Source organism: Microcaecilia unicolor, chromosome 7 (assembly GCF_901765095.1).
Source record: "Microcaecilia unicolor chromosome 7, aMicUni1.1, whole genome shotgun sequence".
NCBI lineage: Eukaryota > Metazoa > Chordata > Amphibia > Gymnophiona > Siphonopidae > Microcaecilia > Microcaecilia unicolor.
The window spans coordinates 75,098,129-75,119,735 of NC_044037.1; the positions used below are offsets into that span (position 1 = coordinate 75,098,129).

General features: G+C 45.6%; 1 protein-coding gene across 1 annotated transcript in view; it reads right to left on the reverse strand.

The window, feature by feature from the left end:
• Nucleotides 1-13,205: 13,205 nt before the first annotated feature.
• The window catches only part of SASH3 (SAM and SH3 domain containing 3), a 74,388-nt gene continuing 65,986 nt past the window's right edge, over nucleotides 13,206-21,607 (reverse strand). The window contains exons 9-10 of the transcript XR_003942886.1: nucleotides 14,432-14,441; nucleotides 13,206-13,217 (exon numbers count right to left, since the gene is read on the reverse strand). The gene's annotated coding sequence lies outside the window, so the exon portion shown is untranslated. The remainder of the gene's footprint in view (nucleotides 13,218-14,431; nucleotides 14,442-21,607) is intronic.

Sequence of the window (21,607 nt, forward strand, 5' to 3'; positions counted from 1 at the left end):
TTGGTGTTTGGGTCATTTCTCTTCTTTAGTTGTCTCTTCCTGTGTGTTAGGTGCTATGGTTGGGGGGGGGGGGGGATGACTGTGCTGGCCACACCTTCTCCTGTGACATGCTTTTATCCACAGTGATGGAAAAGCCAATGGTAGACAATTGATGACGTGGGAGCTTGGGCACAAGGTTGTTCACAAAATAAATAGGCATGGTATAGTTCATTTTGTTTTCAGACCCTGGCCGTACTACGTGCTCACACTTTGCTGGTCTGGAGAATCAGGACTTAGGACAGTGCTTCTCGGTGCTGTCCTGGAGGCACGTAGAGCTAGGATATCTCAGTGAATATGCACAAGAGCCTTCCATATAATGACCTTCAGTATATGCAAATCTAACTGGCTAGGGAGGGTTGTGAAACTGACTTTAGGGTGCCAACGAACTGAACAGTGTTTTGTTTTTTTTTTTGGTTTTTTTTTTTTTTCTCAGAGGACAAGCAGGGCATTAATTCGCACAAGTGGGTAACGTGGTGCCACATTGCCCGGTCCGCCCTTTATGACAAGTCAAAAGAGCTTTTGTGGAGCATGAGACATGCTCCACTGAGCATGCGTGGGTGTCTTCCCACCTGCTGCTCATGCACGGCTACCGCAGTTCTTTTTTTACCGTGGTCAAGAGAAGTCTGTCTCTGACTTTCTCTTCACGCCCGATCTGAAGAACTTTGTTTTTTGGTGTTTTTCAGTGGTTTTTCGCTTGCCTTTTAGGGGGCATTTGTTTTTCCCTTCTCTTCCCCTACCTTTTTACTTAATTTTGTCCACTTTAAAGTTTCCTTTCTTTTCCGTCCTGTCCACTAGGCTGCATTTAGGCCTGGCCTCGGGTTGGGTCTTTCCCATCCTTTTTTTTTTTTTTTTTTTTTTTCCCCTGGTGCTTTGCCCCCTTTTTCAGGCACCATCAAGTCTTTTGATTTAGTGTTGGAAGTTTTTCCGTCCATGTCCTCTAAAGCTCCCAGTGGCTTTAAAAGCTGTACCCAGTGCAATCAGTTTCTGGCACGGACACCCATTCGTGGTGTCTGCAGTATCTAGGGCCCTACCATAGTCCTGCTAATTGTGTCTTTTGTCTTCATATGAAAAAAAAGACACAACTGTCCAGAGAAGCTCAACAAGAGAAGATTTTTGGAGCCGTCTGGGTCCTGAACGTCAGCTTCGGCATCGAAGTCGACGTCGAAGACAGCATTAGGAACATCGGTCTCTTTGGCTGCCTTGAGACACTGGGAGCAGTAGTACGTTGAGTGGGTCTCCACCTGCCTCAATGCTGACTGCTAGACAGGGCTCCTAGGACCGGCCAGCATCAGACCCGATCCCGAGGCGACTTGAGGATTCGACGTCCTCATTGGCACCGAGGAGTCATGACACTGAGCTTCAGGTGAAGCATCGGTTATCCTCGTCACATGGTGCCGGGAGCTCCGGGGCATCGAGGGACTCAGCACCCAAAAAGCATTGGTGCTGGGAGGATTTCTCCCCCTCTATCCAGGAGGTGCTGGTGCGCCTGTCTCCAGGCAACCAGGACCCGACTCCCGTTTTGGCCCCATCTGTTCTGCAGCCTGTCTTGGAGGCAACACCTCAGTCTTTCCCGCGTCATCCCTCGCTGAGTGTATCCGGGCCTTTCTCCCTGAGCTGCTGGGTGGTATCTTGCAGCAGTGTCAGGGGTGCTTGTGGCTATCCAGCCTGCTGTGGCCCCACTTGGCCCTCAGCCTGCAGTGCGGCTGCTGGTGCCATGTGTGGTCCTGTTGTCAACTGCAACCCAAGCCAGCACCTACTCGACGTTGATGGAGGAAGCATTGTAAGTCGAGGCAGTAGCCGACTCCTCGACACTCCTCTCGAGGACATATCTCCTCAAAGACAAGGCAGACTCGGCCTCACCCCTTCCACGAGGAGTTTCTGACACCAATGAGGAACACTCATGGGAGTCAGAGGAGGATCCACGGTACTTCTCCCCTGATGAGTTTTATGGTATCCCCTCAATGCTTCCCTTCACTTGAAAGGAGAAAAAATCCGGAGAGCTTTTCATTCCCTTCTTTTCTAAAGGAAATGGCTGAGGCTATTCCATTTCGTTTGAAATTGGAGGATGAGCCCAGCGTTAAGATACTCGAGGTCCTGGAAAACACGTCTCCTCCTAGGGAGGATGTGATTGTCCCTCTCCACAAGGTACTCAAGGAAGTCCTCGATCGGAGCTGGAAGTCCCCTCTGTTGGTCCTTGTCATGCCCAAGAAGCTTGACACCTAATACTGGATCCACAGTTCACCTAGTTTTTGATAGGCCTCAGTTGCCTCAAAAGAGCCAGAACTTCTAGAGACTATGCCTCAGTGCCCCCAGGCAGAGAAGCTAGAACCTTGGACTCGTTTGGGAGGAAAATGTTCCAGGCCTCAGTGCTCGTGTCCCATATACAATTGTACCAGCTCTTCACGAGCGTCTATTTGCAGGACTTGGAATGCAAGTTGATAGACTTGGCAGACTCTCTCCCACTGGAGCAGCCTGAGTCAGTGCACCAGCTAGCCAAGCAGCAGAAGGCATGTCAAAAAGTTTTGGCCAGGGCGCCTGTGACACTTTTGATGTGACTTCCAGGATCTCTGCTAGCAATGCACAGACTCTCATGGCTGTGTGTTTCTGACTTAGAACAGTTGGTTCAGTAGAGGTTGGTGGATGCCCCATGTTGGAGGGATAATCTTTTTGGAGAGAAGATTGTCGAGGTCGCTGACCAAAAAGCATACAGATACCATCTCTTCTCTCTCCCGCTGAGCGTCTTCTGCCCCAGCCTCCTCAGCTAGGAGGTCTTTTGGCAAGTTGAAGAAGGGTGCCTATTACTCACAGAGACATAGGTAAGTCACTTCCTCTCACCAGCCTGCTCAGGTTTAACCCCAGATCTCTTGTTCTCATCAATAGCGTGCACCGAAGGCCCCTGCTGCTTCCCAGTCTAAGCAAGGGGCAAGCTTTTGACTGGCTCCAGCAGAGCATAGGCTGGTCGGGGGGAAGCTGAAGTTTTTCTGCAAAAGGTGGCCTTTTATCATCTTTGACTGATGGGTTCTACAAATAGTCCGTCTCGGATACCCACTAAATTGGCTTGCCCACTGAGAGCTCACTACTTTAGCTGAGAGCACGAACAGGTACTTGCAGAGAAACTCTCCGCCTTTCTACAGGCCCATGCGGTTGAACTTGTTCCACCAGGGAAAGAAGGGCAGGGATTCTATTCCAGATACTTCCTCATGCAAAAGAAGACAGGGGGGATGCATCCCATCCTAGACCTAAGGGCCCTGAACAAATTCCTGGTCAAAGAAAATTTCAGGATGGTTTCCCCGGCCACCCTTCTCACCATGATTCAGGAAAACGATTGGCTATGCTCTCTGGACTTAAAGGGTGTATATACTTTCATCCTGGAAATATCTTTGATTTTGGCTGGGATCACATCATTACCAGTACCGTGTGTTGCCTTTTGGCCTCGCTTCGGCTCCCAGGGTCTTTACCAAATGTCAAGCAGTAGTTACAGCATCGCTACACAGACTGGGTGTCCATGTGTTTCCTTACAATGATTGGCTGGTAAAGAGCACGTCGGAGGACGGTGCTTGGGAAGTCCATGCAGAGAACTATTCGGAAGCTGGAGCTACTAGGGTTTGTTATAAACTATCCCAAGTCCCAGCTTCACCCTGCATGACAATTGGAATTCATTGGAGCCTTCTTCCCAGGGCTGAGGGCAGACACTTTAATCACATTGGCCTCTGTTGTTTGAGCCTCTCAGCAGGTCATGGCTCGTCAGTTGTTGAGGTTGTTGGGCCACATGCCTTCCACAGTTTATGTAACACCCATGACACGCCTTCACATGAGATCAGCCCAATGGACCCTAACATCCCAGTGATACCAGGCTACTGGAGACCTGGAAGATGTCATCCGAGTGTCTTTGGACCTTGTTCACTCTTTGGTCTGGTGGATTCTTCGATCTAATTTGACCCTGGGACTTCCATTCCCTCAGCCACAAAAAGTGCTGATGATGGATGCATCTCTGCTCGGTTGGGGAGCTCATGTAGATGGGTTTCACACTCGGGGAGCATGGTCTTTAGATCAATCTTCTGGAGCTTCAGGTGATCTGTAATGCTCTAAAGGCTTTCAGAGATTGGCTGTCCAACCAAATTGTGCTCATTCAAACAGACAACCAAGTTGCAATGTAACCAACAAGTAGGGGGCACCGGATCACAACCTCTGCGTCAGGAGGCCTTCCAGATGTGGCACAGGGTTCGCTAACGGCATGTTTCTCTGAGCCACTTATCTGGCAAGCAAAAACAACAACCTGGCCGACAGACTGAGAGCAGGGTTATGCAACCTCACGAGTGGTCTCTCAATATAGGCCTCTCAATATAGGCCTCTCATGAATCATAAAGTCACATGAATCATAAAGTCCCTCAGTTTTGTTCCAGGCTTCGGGCCCACGACAGACTAGCATCAGATGCCTTCCTCCTACATTGGGGGTCAGGTCTTCTGTATGCGTATCTTCCCATTCCTCTTGTGGTTGTGCTCTAGTTTCAGATTCTGCTGAAACTTGAGCAAAACCATGGGGCCATTATCTTAATCGCACCTTACTGGCCTCGGCAGATCTGGTTCCCTCTTCTGGAGTTATTCTCCAAAAATCTGTGGGGATTGGAGTGTTTTTGACCCTCATTATGGAGAACGAGGGATCTCTTCTACATCTCAATCTTCAGTCTCTGGCCCTCTCAGCCTGGACCTTGAGAGCCTAAAATTTGATTCTCTCGGTCTGTCAGACAGTGTCTCCTGGGTCTTGCTGGCTTCCAGGAAAGATTCCACTAAGAGGTGTTATTCTTTCAAATGGAGGAGATTTGCCATCTGGTGTGAGGGCAAGGCCCTAGATCCTGTTTACTGTCCTATACAGTCCCTGCTTGAATACCTTAAGACCAACTCGAGGGTAACTCCATCTCTGGACAGCCTCTAATTGTTTGCTTCATGAGAGCTTTGCTTTTGTCAAAGCCTCCTGTCAAACCTCCGCCTGTGTCATGGGACCTCAGTGTCGTCTCACCCAGCTGATGAAACCTCCTTTTGAGCCATTGACTTCCTGCCATCTGAAGTACTTCACCTGGAAGATCATTTTCTTGGTGGCTGTCTTTCAGCTCGTAGAGTCGGTGAGCTTTCAGGCCTTAGTGGTAGATGCACCTTATACTAAGTTTCATCACAACAGAGTAGTCCTCTGCACGCACCTAAGTACCTACCAAAGGTTGTGCCTGAGTTCTATCTGAACCAGTCGATGGTCTTGCCAACATTCTTTCCCCAACCTCATTCCCATTCTAGTAGCACCTTGTACACCTTGGACTGCAAGCGAGCATTGGCCTACTATGTGAAGCGGACAATGCTCCAGAGACAGTCCGCCCAACTTTTTGTTTCTTTTGATCTCAACAGGGTGGGGGTCGCCATCGGGGAAACACACAATCTCTGTTTGGCTGGCAGATTGCATTTCTTCCACTTATGCCCAGGCTGGACTGACACTGGTGGGTCATGTTAAGGCTGACAATATCATAGCCATGGATGCGTTGGTGTTCCACTTGCGGTCATGTCATCCTCCATTAAAGAAATTTGCAAGGTTTCAACATGGCAGACCTGCAAAGTCTCCCACATTCAACGGGAGACTCTGAGACACCATTGGCAGCTTCCCCTTCCACCCGGCATTAATTTCCTGGCCACTGCTGCTTCTCCTGTTCAGCAGCAGCGGCTGCAACTAAAAAATAAAAAGCAAGCATGGGGCTGCAGCAGCCTTCAAGCATGGGCTGTCGGCTCTGCAGCCGCTCCTCTCTCCTCTCTCTGCTCCTGGAGGAGCAGGAAGTTGACATCGACTTCCTGCTCTGGGGATGGAGAGAGGAGCGGCTGCAGAGCCAACAGCCCATGCCTGAAGGCTGCTGCGGCCCCGTGGTTGCTTTTAAAAAAATTTTTTAGCTTTTTTTTTTTTTTGTCGCAGCCACAGCTGCTCAACAGGAGAAGCAGCAGTGGCCAGGAAACGAATATCATGTGGAAGGGGGAGTGGGAGGCAGGAGGTAGAATGGAGAGAGTTTGGATGATGGGGAGAGAAGGAGGGGACATGGAGAAGGGCTGGAGAAAGAGAGAAGCTGCTGAAAATAAGGATGGGGAGAAAGTGGGGGGGGGGGATCCTGGCTTACAGCGGAAAGAGGGGAGACGCTGGAAGGAAGGGTAGGAAGAGAAACAGGAGAGACATTGGATGGGGAGAGAGAGGGGGGACATGATGAATGGAAAAAGGTAGAGAGAGAGACACACACTGGATGGAAGGATCGGGAGAGGGGGTAGATGGATGGATGGAAGGATAAGGAGAGAAAGGGAAGACTGATGGAAGGATGGGGAGAGAAAGAGGGAAAACTGATGGAAGGATGGGGGGAGAGAGACACTGGATGGATGGGAGACGCTGGATAGAAGGATAGGGAGAGAAAGAGGGGAGATGGATGAAAGGATGCAGAGAGACTGGAAGGATGTGGAGAGAGGGGACACTGAACAGAAAAGGGTAGAGAGATAGACACTGGATAGAAGAAGGAGGAGAGAGAGACACTAGATGGAAGGATCAGGAGAGAGGGTAGATGGGTGGAAGGATGGGGAGAGAAAGAGGGGAAGACGCTGGATGGAAGGGAGGGAGAAAAAGAGGAGATGCTGGATGGAAGGATGCAGAAAGAAAAGGGAGACACTGGAAGGATGGGGAGAGAAAGAGGGGCACTGTTCGATGGAAAGGGGGAGAGGACAGAGTAGTGAAAGACTGGAGAATAAGAGGAAAGGGCATGGGGAGAACAAGGGTGAGGAAAATATGAAAAGCCATAGGTAGATGAAGTTAAAAAGAAGGAAATTAATGGATAGTAAGAATGAATTAAATCTGGACAGAGAGAGGCAGAAAAATATTGAAGAAAACAAAGAAAAAGGAGAGAAAAATGACAAATGGACAGACAACCCTGGCAAGAGAGTTAAGAGAAGACTAAGGAAAGCAGAATCAAGAGACTAGGAGCAACACAATTAGAAAAAGTAAATGGCCAGACAACAAAGGTAAAGAAAATAATTTTATTTTTAATTTAGGATAAAGTAATGTGGTAGCTGTGTTAATTTTAAAAAATGCAAATAAAACACAAAATAGAAAATAAGGTGATACCTTCACTGATTTTTAAAACATTTTTGATTAGCTTTCAGAGACTAGCGCTTCCTCAGATCAGGAGAGGATACCATAACAGCATTATACTGACCTGAGGTAGGAGGTTTTGGCCTCTGAAAGCTAATTGAAAAGGGTATTATGCTATTGGATAAAATATTTTCTGAAATTGCTGTGGGTTTGAGGTGTGCCAGGGGGCGGAGCCATTTAGAGTGGGTGGAGCCAATGCAAAGTGGTGCTTAGCTGGGGGCATGTACTAAAATCTCCCTCTCAAAAATTGGGACCCCTTGGCAGCTCTCACATGGTCTTTAGTCCACACATTCACATCTCATTACTGTCTTGAGCAGCATACCTGACACGACAGTCAGTTTGGGCAGACAGTGTTGCAGAATCTGTTTGGGGTCTAGAATCCAACTCCACCCCCCTAGGCCCATTTTATTCTGTTCCAGGCTGCACTTTCAATTGTATATAGTTTCAGGTTAAGCGTCCTCGCTGTTGCGAGGCCCAGTTGACCAGTGTTTGTTTTTTTTCTGTGAACCTGGATGCTAGATATACCCCACTTGTGGGAATTAATGCCCTGCTTGTCCTCGGAGAAAGAGAAGTTGCTTACCTGTAGCAGGTATTCTCTGAGGGGACAGCAGGACTTATATTCTCACAAACCCTCCCACCTCCCCTAGGAGTTCTCTTATTTTTTTTTTTTCTTGCTGTAGTGTTTAACTGCGGTAGCCGTTAACAAAGCGGATGGGAAGGCACTCGTGCATGAGCGGTGCAGCGTGTCTCATGCTACACAAAATCTCTTTTGGCTTGTCATAAAGGCCGCCGGACTGGGCAAAGTGGCGCCGTGTTACCCACTTGTGAGCATATAAGCTCTGTTGTCTTCAGAGAACCTGCTACAGGTTAATTTCGCTTTTCTGCCTAAGTATCTGTTGTGCTGTGGGGACATCTGCTGGCCACTGTAGAAATTACAAGTGTATTCATTTTTATTTTCTTCAAGGACAAGCAGGCCATAATTCTCACAAGTGGGTAATGCAGTCCCGCGCTGCCTGGTCCAAAGCTTATGACAAACTTTACAAGATCTTTGTGGAGCATGAGACATGCTCCACCACGCATGCACGAGTGCATTCCCACCCAACTCGAGAGCGCAGTTAGTGCAGTTATTTTTCTACTGTGGTGAAGAATGGCTCTTGTCGTGACTGGAAAGAACTTTTTAGTGCCTTTCGGCATGTTTTTCCGCTTGTTTTTTGGTTGTTCTCTTTGCCACACAAGTCCCTTAGTTCTGTTTTAGGCTTCAGGCCCACGACAGACTAGCGTTAGATGCCTTCCTCCTTCATTGGGGAATGGGCCTTCTATATGCATATCCTCCCATTCCTCTTGTGGGGAAGAATTTGCTGAATCTCGAGCAAGACCGCAGAAGCATGATTCTGATCATGCCTTACTGGCCTTGGCAGATCTGGTTCCTTCTTCTGGAGTTATTCTCTGGTGGAAATTGGAGTGTTTTCCCACTCTCATCATGCAAATGTGGGATCCCTTCTGCATCCCAACCTCCCGTCTCTGGCCCTCACAGCCTGGATGTTGAGAGTCTAGAATTTTCTTCCTTGGGTCTTTCAGAGGGTGTCTCCTGGGTCTTGCTGGGGTCCAGGAAAGATTCCACGCAGAGGTGTTACTCTCTTAAATGGAGGAGGTTTGCCGTCTGGTGTGAGGGCAAGGCCCTAGATCCCCTTTTCATGTCCTACACAGACCCTGCTTGAATACCTTCTACACATTTCTGAGTCTGGTCTTAAGACCAACTCCTTAAGGATTCACCTTAATGTGATTAGTGCTTATTATCAGTGTGTAGAGGGTAAGCTTATTTCTGGACAGCCTCTAGATGTTTGCTTCATGAGAGGTTTGCTTTTGTCGAAGCCCCCTGTCAAATCTCTGCCTGTGTCATGAAACCTCAACGTTCTCACCCAGCTGATGAAAGCTCCTTTTGAGCCACTGATTTCCTACCATCTGAAGTACCTGACCTGGAAGGTTGTTTTCTTGGTGGCTGTTACTTCAGCTCATAGAGTCTTTGAGCTTCAGGCCTTGGTAGTGGATGCATCTTATACCAAGTTTCTTTACAACAGAGTAGTTCTCTACACACAACCTAAGTTCCTGCCAAAAGTTGTGTCTGAGTTCTATCTGAACCAGTCGATTGTATTGCCAACATTCTTTCCCTGACCTCATTCCCACCCTGGGAAAATCGCCTTGCACACCTTGTACTGCAAGCGAGCATTTGCTTATTACATGGAGCGGATTAGGCTCCACAGACAGTCCGCCCAACTTTTTGTTTCTTTTGATCCCCCATCAGGAAACACAAAATCTTCCTAATTGGCTGGCAGATTGCATTTCTTTCTCTTACGCCCAGGCTGGGCTGACCCTGGAGGGTCATGTCAAGGCTCACAATGTCAGAGCCATGCATTTGTCAGTAGCCCACTTGCGATCAGCCTCCATTGAAGAAATTTGCAAGGCTGCGACATGGTCTTCAGTCCATCCATTTACATCTCATTACTGCCTTCAGCAGGATACCCAATGCGACTGTTTGTTCAGTCAGACAGTGTTGCTGAATCTTTGGGGTCTAGAATTCAACTCCACCCCCCTAGGCCCGTTTTTTCTATTCCAGGCTGCAATCTCTCTCGGTTTGTATATAGTTTCAGGTTAATCTGAGTTATGTCCTCGCTGTTGCGAGGCCAAATTGACCAATGTTTGTTGTCTGTGAGCCTGGATGCTATCCCACTTGTGAGAATTATGACCTGCTTGTCCTTGGAGAAAGTGAAGATACTTACCTGTAGCAGGTATTCTCTGAGGACAACAGGCCTTATATTCTCACAAACCCACCAACGTCACCTTGGAGTTGTCTCCTTTTCTTTATTTTTATGCTATAGTATTTAACTGAGGTGAGCGGGAAGGCACTTGAGCGTGTGAGGTGGAGTGTCTCACACTCCACAAAGCTCTTAAAGCTTGTCTGTGTTAACCCACTAGTGAAAATATAAGGCCTGCTGTCCTCAGAAGTATCTTTACTTTATTTGCATGCGTGTCTCGCACTCCACAAAGCTCTTGTAAAGCTTGTCCGTGTTAACCCATTAGTGAAAATATAAGGCCTGCTGTCCTCTCCTCAGAAAATACCTGCTATCGGGAAGTATCTTCGCTTTATTTGCATGTGTGTTTCTTGGTTAGGATTTTGCTTATTTAAAAAAAAAATTAAAATTCTTAGTTACAGAAAAGGTTCTTCCACCCGAGGCTTTGTGTTGAGTGTACCAACCATTTGTTTTCTAACTCCTAGTGTTCTGACTGTTGATTTGTTTCACACTGGCAGTGTTAGCAAACATTTTGCTTAATGAATTAATTTAGCTGGTAATGGGTTTGGGTTTCTTTTTCATTACTGAGAAGAGATCAGTTGAGTGGGGGGAGGGGGGAGAATAAACTGTTCAGGTTGCCATGGTAGCCCATATGAATGTGGGGTAATAAAGGCCAATAAATAAAACTAATATATAGTTTATATTTTTTTTCCTTTTATTGGACTAACAGTTTTTTTTACTAGCTTTGAGCCATTTAAAAAGATATCACCCTATTGTCTATTGACATTATTTTCTGTTTTGTAGTTCCCTCCCCCCCCCCCCCCCCCCCCCCCCCACAGCCTCCTTTTAGTGTGATAATTCAGAGGCCTCACAGCTGAAATCAGAATAACATGGGGGAGGGTCATAACAAATGTACAGAGATTAGAACTGAGAAGTACTGCTTTACAGATAGGATAGCCAACAACTGTGTACAGAGCCGCTCTGCTCCCTGCCATCACCGATTACATATTTGGAGCCAGCCACGAGCTGTGATACTGTTATGTGCCTTTAGTAAAGCCACAAATGCTAGTGACTATTTGTTAACACATTGGGCATGCTGAGAATTAGAGTGAATATTAAATTCCGTTACTCAGCCTTTGTTTTGTAACAAAATCTTTATAGACCCTGAAGGTTTTGCTATGAAACTAGAGTGGTAAGAAATACAGTTTAATTGGACTATAAAATGTTAGTGTCTCTAGTGTATTGAATGAGAATTAAAGTGTGCTGAGTAAGATGTGTTGTATGGAATTTATTAATATATATCTAGGAGGAATAAAAGCAAGGTGAAGAAGCTTTATCAGCAAATATTTCATTATAAAGTTCCTGTGCACCTTTACTGTGTGAATATAGTGCTTCTGATGTGGCAGTGATGCCTGCCTCAGTGCACAGTGGCAGTTGCAGGAACTCGGGAGTTCATTATGGCTGTATTGGTTTAAAATGATGATATCTATAAATCACTGGAGCAGAGTATTCTCAGGTGTGGCCAAACCATTTTCTGCCACCATTTATAAATATACTAGACTTTGAGCCCGTAAAAACGGGCTATTATAGGAAGGGGGGGGTTGAAAGGCCCGCCCCCACCGCCGAGTTCGCTGCTGCCCCTCCCCCTCCGAGTTCGCGCCCCCCCCCCCACCGAGCCGTTACCACCCACCTTCCACCCGGCCGGGCCCTCGCTCCGCTATTGAAACAGCGAGGGTCCGGGAACGCAGCACTGAGCTCTGCTGAGCTGCCGACGTCGGCCTTCGTTCTTCTTCTCTGCCTGTCCCGCCCTCTTGTGACGTAACGTCATCGAGGGCGGGACAGAGGCAGAGAAGAAGAAGGAAGGGCGATGTCGGCAGCTCAGCAGAGCTCAGTGCTGCGTTCCCGGACCCTCGCTGTTTCAATAGTGGAGCGAGGGCCCGACCGGGTAGAAGGTGGGTGGCGGCGGCGACTCGGGTGGGGGGAGCGTTAGACGGCGGTGTCCCTCCCTCAGCAATGCGCAGTACAGACCCTCTGTGTTCCGCCCCCCGTCATCACGTATTGACGTGGGGGCGGGGCAGAGAAGGTCTCTACTGCGCATTTGTGAGTGAGTACGGTCACTCGCCGTTTATATGTTTGATAGGGGCACTTCGCTAAAGTGTGCCAAAAGCCGAGATGCAATACATGAAGTGTTAATTCTATAACGGCCTCTGGGCGTTCAGATACCATGTTGGAATACTAGCCATTTATGCTATGCCCAATTACGCCATCGCAAGAGCAGCAGAAATGCACACACCTAAATGTGGCACTTCAGTGCATAAGTACTGCAGGACACGTGGGGTACGGAAGAAGCACTGTGGGTTAAACTAGAAAGAGGGAAAGGAAAATGTATCTATATTGGAGTAATTTACAGGTCACCCTCACAGTTGGAGGAATTGGACATGGACTTAATTGAAGACATCCACAAGATAGCTAGGAAAGGGGAAGTACAACTGACTGATAAGTAACTTCAATATGCCGAATGTTGATTGAGTTGTTCCTGCTTTGGGGTCGTCTAGAATCAGAGATCTTGGATTCCCTACAGGAAGAATTGTTTCAGCAGTGGGTAACGGAACCGACGTGGGATGGAGCTGTTCTGGACCTGGTGCTTGCGAATGGGAGAATGTTTCTGATGTTAAGGTGGGAGACCATTTGGCATTTAGTGATCATCGAATGGTGTGGTTCAATATTAAAACAGCGGAGGGGGCTCATTTGAGATTGAAGGTTCTGGATTTCAAAAGAACTAACTTTGCCGAGATGGGGGAATTTCTCAAGGAACAGTTAGTAGGATGGGAACAGCTGAAGGATGTAGAACAGCAATGGACAAGACTGAAAGGAGCTATATTAAAGGCAACTAACCTTTATGTTAGAAAACTACATAAAAGAAAAGAGGAAAAGAAGGCCGCTCTGGTACTTGAACGTAGTAGCTGAAAAGATAAGAGAAATGAGGTTAGCCTTCACACATTATAAGACCACTCAGAAAGATGAAGACAGGCGAGAATACCCGGATAAGCGAAGAGAAGCTGGAAAAGCTGTCAGGAAAGCTAAGCGGCAAATGGAAGAAAAGATAGCTAGTAAGGTAAAATTGGGGATAAGACCTTTTTCAGATATGTAAGTGACAGGAGGACGTACCATAATAGCACCGTGAGGCTCAAAGCTGAGGGAGAGAAATATGTGGATGGTAAGGATAAAAGCTTAACTGCTTAACAATTATTTCTGCTCTGTGTTCACAGATGAAAGGCCGGGGGTAGAGCTGCAGAAAACAAAGGCTAATGGGGATGGATGTATGGTAGACCAAGACCCGTTTACGGAGGACTGTGTTCATGAGGCACTAGCTAAACTAAAAGTAGGCAGAACGATGGGGCCTGATGGGATACACCAGAGGGTGCTCAAGGAACTCCGAGAAGTTCTGGCGGCTCCGCTGACTGAGCTCTTCAATGCTTCCTTAGAAACTGGAGTGGTCCCGGAGGACTGGTGAAGGGCGAATGTGGTCCCTTTGCACAAGAGTGGAAGTAAGGAGGAGGTTGGGAATTACAGACCTGTCAGTCTGACCTCAGTGGTGAGTAAGCTAATGGAAATGCTACTAAAGCGTAGGATTGTGAGATTTCTCAAACTGAATGGAATGCAGGACCTAAGGCAGCAAGGCTTCACTAGTGGCAGGTCACATCAGATGAATCTGACTGACTTCTTTGACTGGGTGACCAAACAGTTGGACGTAGGAGGGGTGCTTGATGTGATATACTTGTGGTATATGTGACAATGTTTATGCTCATAATTTATTATATTTTAAAATCTCAACCAGCATAAAATAGAAATCATGAACAAAATGTCTGACCAGAATCAATGTCTTGTCGCCATTTTTTTCTAAAATTCAATACATTCATTATTTCTTTAATTGCAGTTGGCAAAGCACTTCACATAGATCTGCTAGCTGTGCACATCATTCAATACTAATGGAGTGGCCTAGTGGTTAGAGCACTGGTCTTGCAATCCAGAGGTGGCCGGTTCAAATCCCACTGCTGCTCCTTGTGATCTTGGGCAAGTCACTTAACCCTCCATTGCCTCAGGTACAAACTTAGATTGTGAGCCCTCCTGGGACAGAGAAATATCCAGTGTACCTGAATGTAACTCACCTTGAGCTACCACTGAAAAAGGTGTGAGCAAAATCTAAATAAAAAAAATAATAATAATCAAATTAGAATGGTCCTGAGAGCACAATCTAGAACAAATAAAATGGGTCAGTGGCAAAAATGAAGCAAGCTGCATACCATATTCAATTTGCCAGGCAATCTTTAAGAAATGAAGTGAGGACAAAGCAGGTGAGATATGATTAGGGTTGCTGATTTCAGATTTTATCCAATACAACACAGGTGAAAATAGTACAATTTTTCCATTGTTTCAGTTAAACGCCTCCTTCCCTAGAACACTTTCTCCCCACCTCCCTCCTTGCCTGTACACTTTTTGTGTCTTGTTCGCTGCTAACAACTCAGCTGTACAAATGTATATACATGATTTCACTGGAAATGCTACCCAGTCAATGAACCTGTGCTGTGGAAGCACTTTTTGAACTGCCAATTAACTGGCAAATAAATATGTGAATTTACAATGTATAAAAACATGACCTAGAAGAACAGAAGCAACTGACATTAGTCTTGCTGCAGAATGTGTTCCATAGGATGAGGCTTTAATGGAGAGGCAGCAAGACCCTACAATAATAAGGCAAGAACCTAGTGCTAAGTAAGAGTCCTAAAGTCATTTTGATTCAAAACTGTTTCAGGCCCCGAATCACAAAACTTACTGGGACAGCAATGTGCGATTTAACCTGAGTAGCCCCAGCACCAAGTGCATGATGTGCAGTCCTGCTTTGTCCTTGATCCTGCTATCATGTCCCATGCTTTAGAAAAAAAAGTTACACTGCTTTCATACATGCATAAGTAGAGGAGTGTGGTAGCCGTGTTAGTCCACTCTTAAGGTTATCAATAGAAATCAAACAAAATAAAACATGGAAAAGAAAATAAGATGATACCTTTTTTATTGGACATAACTTAATACATTTCTTGATTAGCTTTCGAAGGTTGCCCTTCTTCCGATCTGAGGAAGAAGGGCAACCTTCGAAAGCTAATCAAGAAATGTATTAAGTTATGTCTAATAAAAAAGGTATCATCTTATTTTCTTTTCCATGTTTTATTTTGTTTGATTTCTATTGATACATGCATAATAAACCTGTGTAAGAAAGCTGTGTGTAGCAGTGGCTTTGCTGTCTTGAAAACTCGCCATGGAGCTGAGGTTGAAATAGGGAGCAGTGGTTTACAGGGACTTCTGTGCATTGGCCCTCTCAATCTTTGCAAAAATTAAATTCCTACTGAGCAGTTTGTGGTTTAAATGTCAGATCTGAGTCCACAATTCCCCCCTCCCCCCCAATAAGCCACTTTGCATATCACTTGCAAATAACAATTAATTCCTGACTTAGGAAGAATGTACAAATCTTTATGTGTAAAAAAACATTCTGTTTTTATTTTGAGGCCTTGACCTAGATGGGCACCACCAAGACGTATGTGCTCAACCATACAATCTGTAGTTGAACTGAGATTAGTATCCCTAGGCAAAAACATTTCCATTTAATCATACCTCCAGCACACCCCAAAGAGAATGAAGATAAATACAGAAAAGAATTGTGGATAACGCCGATCCCATCTAGAGAGGGGAAAGCAATGTGAAACATCGCTATCAATTTGAACTTGTATCAGTCACTCATATTTGACTGAAACCATTGCATTACATTATCTGTGATACCACAGTCTTGGAATCTCATTAGCATATTAGCATGGACCACTGACTTAAGAGCTTGCCAGAAAGACCATCACAATCACCCCAGATATTGCAGTTTGTCAGTGTCATGAAATGCCTAGCCACCCCATCTGGGGTTACCCCATGACCACTTAGAGGGTCTATCCCCAGCACAGCTCAGGCCCACCTGCACCTGCCGCTTGTGCTCTACACTAGCACCCTCCTCCCACCGACTGAGTCACAACCGCCTCTGGGCAAGTCTCCCGCTCTCAATTATCCCCAGTGATTTCTAGGTTACTGGGGTCATACTCCCAGTGATCTCACAATTCCCAGAAAGCACTCACAACAGACCCAACACACAAACCACTGGGATTCTTCAGTCCAGACAGATAGAGTCAACAAACTAAACAGGATTATTGTCACGCTGGAACAATGAACAGAAAATAAATGTGCAATCAGCAAACAATAACAGGTAACTGAAATATGGATCAATTATAACATTACACATTTGCATACTGTCGAAACAAACAGTACCTGGGAAGATCAGAATGTATAACTGTTCACAGAGTGTTAGCAAAGAGATCTGTCGCTCTTTTCTCCCGGGCTAAGAATGAAGCAACAGCCAGTACTACTGGGTAATTTTTCAAACTCCAGGCCAATCAGAGCCCAGTCATCAAGATTTAAAAGTGTACTGCTGCATGCTTCCTGCTTGAGTTAAAGGAAAAGAACATTCAGTTCCCTGTACCTGCTTTACAGTAAAGAAACACCACCTGCTGGCCAAATAAGAGAAATACACTTAGGACATAATTAAAACACTTTCATTCTCTGCCCCCATAGGACCAGTACATTGCCTGTGTGCCACCTCTCTGGTGTCCATTTAGTGCCTGCAGAGGAAAATGTCTAGCTCTGCCTGAAAATGTGTAGCCCTGGGCTTCAAAAATATTTAATTGGAATTAACTCACACGTTTTTCAGTAATAGCTCAAGCTGTTTTAATATTCAGGATACATTAGCTGTATTTCCCTGTTGGGCTCACAATCTAATTTGGTACCTGAGAGAAAGGTAAGTAACTTGCACCAAGATCACAAGGAGAAGCTGTAGGATTTCATGCATAATGTTCTAACCACTAAGCTACTCGTTTTACCCCTCAGAGCATGGTAATATGTATTGTACATCATAGTTAGAGCAGCAGCTTAATGGTTAGAGCACTGGGCTTGACATCCAGTGGTGTGCAGTGTGAAACATTTAACAGCCGGCTTAAAACAAAACTTTTTTTTACTTGGCACTCCACAGAAGTGGAACAAAATACACACACTGTTAGCAAATACAATGTAGAGGGCATCAACTCACAAAAAGCCAATTGAAATAGAAATCTTCTCTAAATAACTCTGCCTCATGTTTCAATACTGAGCAATCAACGCTGCCAGTTTTGTAAAATGGTGGGTATAGATATGCAGCCCTAAATGTTTAGAGCTGCTGGCTATTTCAGAAACTTGGAAGTACCAAGTAGCAACACTTAAAATAGTCTTCCCACCTTGATGTTTTTTTTAAAAGACATACGTAAACAACATGCTTGCCATTTTTACAATCGCTGGTAGAGGCTGAATGTGAAGGTTTGTATTGGCTCCAAAGAAGCAGTTCTTGTCCTGCATGGGAAATCGCACTTCAGACAGACCAGAGCAGAATCATGAACATGCTGAAAACCAGTTAGGATCACAAAATTGACCCATTGCATGCCAGAGGGGGAGAAGAAGAAGACAGGTGAGGGGCAAGAGCTATTCGGCATGAGATTGGAAGGTGGGTGAGATACTAGGTGTGGAGAAAGACAGACAGTGGAGCTGGGTGAACAGGAACGGCCATCGGGCTCACAGACTCAGATCTCTTGCAGTCACCACCAGGGCAAACAGTCACAGGGACGTGCTATGGTGGCACTTTTATTTGTGATTTAAAGGTGGTCTAAATCCTGATGTTCATCTGGTGTTGGATGTTCATTGGCCTGCTATCTGGAATCGGGGATAGATGTCGCTGACACAGCGCTGCCCTTGACACTCCCTGTTGGTGCCTCTATATGTTTTAGTGGCTTAAACGGTTTGTCCTGCCCTTTTTTTTAAATACTGGCTTGTATATTGTGGCCACAAAAACATGTAAGTGCCAAGAGTGAGATGTTTAAAGTGCAAATAGCGCTTGTAAAATCACCGCCTTAACCTTTTTTTCTGGGTAGGGATTGGAATTGTACCAAGTTGAGGCAGATCTAAAAAACTGCATATTATGTAAGAAATTCAGAAGCAGAGAACACAATACAAAAAGTTCCAAAATAATATTATCTCTTCATGTATATTAAAACAAAGAACAACTCTGATACTGAAGGATCGATAATGCTTTTGTGTGCCTGCAAGTTAATCCCTTATGAACCAAGTAGAGTTCTGAGAGTGGGGGTGGCAAAGCTGGGAAGCATTGGTGATTATGAGAAATGAATGAAATGCTTCTTGAAGCATCAAGAATATCCAGCAAAAGGGAAGATGAAACTCTACTGAAAGAGGACAACTGGACACTGATCACCAAAGCCTGGCTTCACCTTCTCTCAAACTAAATAATATGCAGCCCTGGAAGTGGAGGAGGCAAGAACATGCCAAGAACAAGAGGGGATTGGAGCTTAAAAACTCCAGGCTTACGAAATTAGTGACCACTAGAAAGGGAAAGGGTAGTGGTGGTTGGTGAATCCCTCCTGAAGGGTACAGAAGCATCCATCCACTAACTAGACATGATGTCCCAGGAGGTGTAATGCTTGCTTAGTGCCAAGATCCAAGATATCAAAGAGGGTTTGTCAGACTTTCCATTTGAATGTGTCAAAAGTGATTGTAGCTTTGGGTGAGAGGGTGAAAAAATAGGTGTGCAGGTGCTATTTTTGTCAATCCTCCCTGTCTAGGGTAAAGTCCAAGGCAGAGAGGCTAGCGTCCTGGAGATGAATGGATGGTGTCTTCAAGGACACTTTGGCTTCCAGGACTATTGGATGATTTTCTACGGGTTGCTGAACAAAGATAGCATCCTCCTGTTGAAGAAGGGGTAAACCCCTGGATTCTACATAGTGTGAGTTAACTTGTACTCACAAATATTGAGATCAGGAAAAAAAAAAGGCCTGAATAAACAAATGAGTGTTCCAACTATTTCTTAGACGAAGAGAAATCGGAAACATTTCTCAGGTGGTCAGGCAACATGTTCCATAACATGGGGCCCTTCACTGAGAACACAGCATTCCTTGTAATTACACAATGTATCTCTGAGCTACTGGGCAAAAACCAAAATCAAAATTTAAAATCAATCCAAGAGCGTGTAGGAAGCCAATGCAACGATTGCTAACATGCTCAAAACAACTAATTCCAGTGATTGTACGAGCATCATCATTTTGCAGTACTTGTAATGCATTGATTCTACATTACAAAACACCAGCGTATAGGACTAAATTCTATATTTCACGCCTAAAAAAAATCAGCACCGAAATGAAATAAGACAAATCATATTCTATAAAGTATGTCTTAATTTAGGTGTACATTTCCACGCAGTTTATAGAATATGCCGAGTGCCCGTCCATGTGACTAAATTTAGTTCTGGGCAGTTTTGCCAAGTAAAATTTGGTGTAAATCCTGATGCCTAAATTAGGTGCGGACCAGGTATATTCTAGAACAACGCACATAGATTTTAGAAGTGCCCATGCCTTTTTAACTATCAGGGGCATTTTCGAAAGAGAAGGGCACAAATCGGGAGATGGGCGTCCCCTTCTCTCAGGGTCGCCCAAATCGGCATAATCAAAAGTTGATTTTGGGCATCCTCAACTGCAGTCTGTTGTGGGGATGACCAAAGTTCACGGGGGTGTCGGAGGCGTAGTGAAGGCGGGACTGGGGCGTGTTTAAGAGATGGGCATCCTCGGCCGATAATGGAAAAAAGAAGGGCGTCCCTGACGAGCATTTGGTCGACTTGGTCCATTTTTTTTCACGACCAAGCCTCAAAAAGGTGCCCAAACTGACCAGTTGACCACTGGAGGGAATTGGGGGTGACCTCCCCTTACTCCCCCAGTGGTCACCAACCCCCTCCCACCCTAAAAAAAATGTTTTTTTGCCAGCCTCAAATGTCATACCCAGCTCCATGACAGCAGTATGCAGGTCTCTGGAGCAGTTTTAGTGGGCACTGCAGTGCAATTCAGGCAGGCGGTCCCAGGCCCATCACTCCCTACCTGTTACACTTGTGGTGGTAAATGTGAGCCCTACAAAACCCACTCAAAACCCACTGTACCAACATGTAGGTGCCCCCTTCACCCCTTAGGGCTATGGTAGTGGTGTACAGTTGTGGGGAGTGGGTTTTTTTTTGGGGGGGGGGGGGTTGGGGGGTTCAGCACCCAAGGTAAGGGAGCTATGCACCTGGGAGCAATTTGTGAAGTCCACTGCAGTGCCCCCTAGGGTGCCCGGTTGGTGTCCTGGCATGTGAGGGGGACCAGTGCACTACGAATGCTGGCTCCTCTCACGACCAAATGCCTTGGATTTGGTCGTTTTTGAGATGGGCATCCTTGGTTTCCATTGTCGTTGAAAACCGGGGACGACCATCTCTAAGGTCAACCATCTCAACATTTAGGTCGACCATCTCTAAGGTCGACCTAAATGTTGAGATTTGGGCGTCCCCGACCGTATTATTGAAACGAAAGATGGACGCCCATCTTGTTTTGATAATATGGGTTTCCCTGCCCCTTCACCAGGACGTCCTTAGAGATGGGTGCCATTAGAGATGGTCATCCCCATTTGATTATGCCCCTTCACGCGATGTACAATTTACACACATCATGTTATAGAATATGCTTAGTTGTGCATGTAAATTCTAATTAGTGTCAATAATTAATTTGCAATTATCTGTGCTGATTGGCTTGTTAACTTAAGTTGCATGCACAAATATATGACTGGATTTATACTCACAACTTAAGTTGCACTATATAGAATCTGGGGGGATAATGCATTATAATAATCTAATCTGTACTCCAGATTTAAAATCTCCTAAATGAAGTATAGGTTTCAATTGACTTGGCTCTTCTCTACGTGAGAGGAGTGTATTGATGATCTTAAGTTGGCCAAACAGGTAAGACAAGGAGATGGCAAAAGCCAGAAGGTTGCTTGGATGCCTAGAGAGAGGAATGCCCAACAGGAAAAAGGAGGTGGTAATGCCTTAGTATAAGGCTCTAGTGTGGCTTCATTTAGAGTACTATATACAATGCTGGAGACTGCACCTTCAAAAATAAATAAACAGGATGGAGTCGGTTTACAGGGTGACTACTACAATGGTCAGTGATCTTTAAGTCTGCCCCCCACGTACTTTATGACAAAGATCTCAATATAGATATGCATTGTAGGAAAGGTGGGAGAGGGTAGATATGATAGTTATTTAAATACTTCTGTGGCAGGCTTCTTTCCATTGAAGGGAAGCTCTGGAATGAGGGGTCATAAGACGAAGGCGAAAGGGGATAGACTTGGGTATAACCTAAAGAAATATTTTTCTATGGAAAGGGGATGGATGTGTGGTATAGCCTTCCGCTGGAGAAAAGAATGGTATTTATGTATGGGACAAGGACAGATGCCCTCTAAGGGGATGAAGGGATTGTAGAACTTAGTAATTGGTATTGGAGGAGTAGACTGGATAGGCAATATGGTCTTTTGCCACCATTGTCTCTGTTTCTACCACTAGGACATGTATGCTGATAGACCAAACAAATATCCCACTGCCAAAACAAACCAAAACCCCACCACATTTCAGTCTGCTAGA